We start from the raw sequence: 5,144 nt of genomic DNA on the forward strand, positions 1-5,144 counted from the left end.
TGTACCCACAATGCTCTTTTTTTGCCAAACTCCCTATACTGTGGTTGGGATGGCTTTGTTCCAGAACTCTAGGGTTCCTCATTGTGAGGACTCCAAAGGAGCTTTTCATAACATGCACAACATGTCTACCTGACATCTCCAAAACTTCAGGCTCTGCTTGGCCACGTGGCCCAAGAGGCAGGCCTGTGTGGACATAACTGACCCTTCCTCACACCTTTCCCTTTCTTCCTTGGGCCTCCCTCAAAGGGAGCAACCTTTTGGGTCACTTCATTTGTGGGCTGATGAAGTTTTCTCAGGCTGCCTCCAAAATCCAAAGAGTCCTATAAGGTGTTTTGCTTCCTTCATTGTGGAAGGAAGTGAAACAGACAATAATTTGTCCTTTATTTTAAAAGGAATATTCCAGTCTTCCAGGATGTATTGTTGGATGTTCAATGGGCCTCAGTGTCTGTTGGCTCATTCTTCTCCTGAAGTCTATGTGAATTACTATGATCTCCAGTACATTGTCTCTTCTTGCACATTCAGTATGACAGCATGATGTCATACACACAGTGATCCAGTGCAATGTCCTGGGTATGGTCGGATATTCTAGGTCTCTTTGCACCATATAATTACAAACAGCAGGAAAGTTAGCATAGCCTTGGGAAGACTATAAATACATCCTATTGTTGATTTCACATGAAAGAGAACAGTTTCTTAGTGTACTTTCCTTTAGGGATGGAAAAGAATGTATTCTCCAGATTAACAGCTTTATAAATATATCCTGAGGTCACGTTAATGGACTCTAACAAAGATATCACTTGACCCCTAAAAATGGAATCAAGGTGGCCACGTGGTTGAGTTTGTGGTAGTTCATTAATTATTTTTCCAGATCATATGGTTTTCTGTAGTTGTTATATTTTATTTTCTAAGTAATACTGATTAAAAATAATTGCAGACCTACTTTTAGCTCCACAGTTTAGCACTCATATTGGTATGGCTTTAAAAGTTACAGCATAAGATATTTACATTAAGATTTTGGGGAAAAGATTCCATTTAAAACAAAGCCTGATAGATACATGTTTTTCTCTGCACTTTATTTTAAATACATTGATTTTTAAATGAGGCTCTTTTTTTTTTTTTTTTCATAGTCTTGAGGTAAAATACTAGTGTGACTTTTCATCAAAATCAAGTTTACCACAGAGGCAAATGAACTCTCCCGATTAAAAATGGCTCTTCAGCTGTCCTTAAATGAAATTTCTCAACCTAGCTTATGAAAAAGAATTGGTAACTGTCATCATAAGCAAAAAATAGGAAGTACTATAGCACTGTCTAGATTGCTCCTTACAACACAAATTTTGAAAGAACCAGATATACTTTATATAAAAGTTCAGTTGGTTTTGAAAAGACACATTTTTTTTTTTTTAAATTCTGGAAATTTTGCCACCCATACCCCTCTTTCTGTTGCAGAGTTGGCTCCCATGACTATTGGGGTAGACAGAATGCTGTTCAAACTAAAGAAAGCCAGAGTCAAAATTTTAATTGCACAGTAAAAATGGACTTTTCTTCATGCAGCCTTCTGTTTCCTATATATTCAATTTTCTAACATGCACTGGAATCATAAACTTGTATTCTAATGATTTTATGTTTGATTTTACAATATGGAAAAATTTGAGGAAGGACATGACCTAGGGAAGAGAAAACAGTAATAAGGAACCCTTATTACAATGAAAATAGATACATTAATAATACCCAACTATATAATTAGAATATAATCCATTTAAGATTCCAGAAATATACTTCTCAAAGCTCCCCTTTGTTTATGAGAAAGTTGCTCCTCTGTGGCATTAACTGTGGTGAGGGACATCAGTTTGTTACAATAGGAACTGTTCGGCACAATGGGAAAGTTTTAACTTTGGTACACCTGTCAGCTTAAGGACAGCCACACCGCTCATGATCGGTTTAAAAAATCAACATGCAAATTTTAAAATATATTTGTTATTTCAATCTCAAACTGGCATATCTGTTTTGTCATCATTCTCTGCCTGGGAATCAATCCACTGTTGGTTTGGTCTTTAAACCCTCAGCACCTTTGTGATCTTCCCTGACAGCCTCAGCAGCACCTGCTTGGGTAGGCTCTCTTCTTGGCTCATAATTTCAGGGGTCACATGGTCCAAGTCCACTTCTAGAAGCTCAGTTGGCATTTCCCCTGGCATCTGATTTACCCGTTCAATATGCATCTTCTCTACGTGTACTTCAGTACCTTCTTCAGCCTGAATTCGACCCACCTCTAGATAACTGACATGGGCCTGCTCTGGAAGCTCACTCATGTGTGAATCATGCACTTGGCTGTCCTGAACCAGATCTGGATGGGCTTGTTTCACAGTCACTTGTGCCGAATTCACCTGGACCTGAAGTAATGGTAACACATGCTCCTTCCCAACTTGTTCTATAATAGTCATTGATGTCACTAGTTCCGTTTGCACACGTTTCTACTGAAAGGACTTCTTCACTTCTAGACACTCTGAAATATTAGGATATCAGTGAAGATCCTCCTTAATTCATTTCCTTATATAATCCACAAGTCACATAAAGTACAGTGGTTGGGTTTATCTCCAGTGTGTACTACCAAGTGACCTTTGAACTGGTCCCAGCTGTTAAACACACTGTTACACACCCGGCATTCATACAGTTACTGCCTTTCCTTTTGTGCCCCCCTCCAGTTCAGCACACAGTGAGATGACATTTGAGGGTACTATTTCTAGCAAATCATGACAATTTCAACACTCAAAAGGTTTTTCACCTGTATGTTTTCGAAGATGCTCTTTAAAATGTCCAAAGTGGTCAAATTGTTTCTCACAGTATTGACATATATGAATTTTTTTCCCAGTTCTTTGCTTCCTACCAATTCTACCTTCTTCAAGGTGGTCACGATTTAGGCACTGTTTCCATGCACTCTCCAGAAGTTACCTTTTATTGCATATTTCATACTTGAAACTCTGTGGCGTGAGATTTCATGTGCTCCTGTTTGCTTATGGAGTCAGATGCACAGTCATCTTCTTTAATCTGTCCTTTTCTATCACCTTGATGGTACTTGCTGGTAATATCCACCAACAGTGCTAGAGCAGAATCATCAGAGGAACCTGTATTCTGTATGTACTTTATGGACAGCTTGGCAGAAGCCACTTCCTCTAATGTTGCCATGCCTTCATTTTCCACTTCAGTTGTGCCTTCAGGGATCTCCACCTCAATTTCAACAAGCTCTGATGCTACAGTTGGCAATGACTCAGTGATAACATTTGAAGTATCTGCAATCTTTCCTTTTCTTTTTTTCCTAATTGTTTCCTGTGGTATTTTCCTCTAATGGAGCTGAGTTTTCTTTGTTTCTGACTCCCAAGGGCTTTGATAGCTTCTAGCATTTGTAGAAATTCTGCTGCTTTCCATGTCATTGGCTTCATCTCCTTGTATCATTAATTTTGCTGTATCTGTGATCTCAATTAAATTACAAAAGGTCATTTTACTAACACCTCTATCTTCACCAAAGATTCCTGAGCAAACTCCTGAAAGAATTTGTGAAACTTTCTGTAAGCAGTCAAAACAGCCTTATGGACCTTAAAATGGTGTCTGTTGACTATCAGGTGATAGCGGCAAACTGGTCCAGCTCTCATTGTTCATCAATTGGTCCAGAATCATTTTATGATGCTCAGGGAACTCATGAAGTCATCCATCATCTCTTTGGCCTCCATGGCCATTGGGATGCTGTAGCTCGAAGTTCTTCTTCTCTCGCCTTCTGTGCTCTCCCCTCCTGAGCAAAGGAAGTCCCACACCTTTCCCTGTTCCCAGGTCATCTTTCTCCCCCATCGTTCTCCTCACAGGGGCAGGGCACTCCCTATGCTGGGTCCAGCTGACCCATGTGAACTTCTTTGGACGCCGGGTGGAGGTGGGCACCAGAGCAAGCAGGTTCTGGCTGCCTGGGATCTGTCTCCCCAGTGCCTACCCTCCATCACATGGTTTTTATAGTGGCCACATGGATGGTGGAATGAATGGAGATATAATGGGATGTGCCACTGCTCAGTTTTCCAAAGCTTAGGATACCTCTAATTTATACCACTCCATTATATTTTGCTTGCATTTTCTGTCTTGGTGAGGGGAGAGGGTCATTTTAAGAGGCTGTCCTCAGGATTTACCGATATGAAAGTTCCTACCTCCTTGTACAAGGGACAAATTTCTGGGAAAGGCAGGATTCAGTGATTCTCCTGTATTTGGATGCCCTGTAGTGTATGGTTACCTGGGTAAGTAGCAGTATAAAACTGCACAAGGAATTATGATTTTTTTTATTAGTGGGAAAGTTGCCTCAGACTCCCCAAAATTTACCTCCTTATTTGTATAGAATAATCATTATCACTTACTGGCAATCTGCCTTCCCTTAAATGCACACAAATCTATAAACCATCTTTATACTCCAGTCTTCATTATAATTCTGCTTGATCTTTTCTGATTCTTAAATGCCCCACCTCATGACTGCTATCTCAATTTTCTAGCATCCCATTACTATCAATGTGGCCAGTTCCATGCTGACACCTTCTGATGATGTTGGCGCCCTCCCCCTCACCAGTTCATTGCTTTGGTAACCTAGAGTCTCCACATCCTACTGAAAAACTTAGAAATCTGGTGGTTTTCCTGCCCTTATTTGCTATATCCACTTTAAATGCTCCCCTAAATCTTTCACTTCGTTTTTCCACCATCTGCCACTGTGCTTCTGGCACTTTTGCTTCAATTTGTCCAGAACATCACTTTCAAGATTATAAGGGCTCACCTAGCAGCATGTTAGTACCACTCTCCTGGTACTATATCCCTTCTGAGTGCTACCAAATCATTGAAATATTCCTGATCCAACTTTATCTTCCAAACCTACTCCCCCTTTCTAAAGCAAGAATGGCGGAATTACTGCTTTGAAAACAATAAGAATCCCCATGGTTGACCTGTGCAAAGTATTATCATCCTATGATATAGAGGTAAGGGAGGGAGCTGAGTTCCTAGCAGAATAGATGGGATTGTGGACTGGGATCTGCAGACCCAGGTTTAAAACTTTACCTTGAAATTTGGTATCAATGAACTGCATGACAATGGTGAAACTGGAAATCTCTATGGGACTCAAATTCCCATCT

General features: G+C 40.2%; 1 pseudogene; it reads right to left on the reverse strand.

The window, feature by feature from the left end:
- Positions 1-1,985: 1,985 nt before the first annotated feature.
- LOC124984374 (zinc finger protein 131-like) lies at positions 1,986-3,722 on the reverse strand (annotated as a pseudogene).
- Between the last annotated feature and the right edge of the window lie 1,422 nt (positions 3,723-5,144).

The sequence above is a fragment of the Sciurus carolinensis genome, chromosome 5, assembly GCF_902686445.1.
Source record: "Sciurus carolinensis chromosome 5, mSciCar1.2, whole genome shotgun sequence".
Lineage (NCBI taxonomy): Eukaryota > Metazoa > Chordata > Mammalia > Rodentia > Sciuridae > Sciurus > Sciurus carolinensis.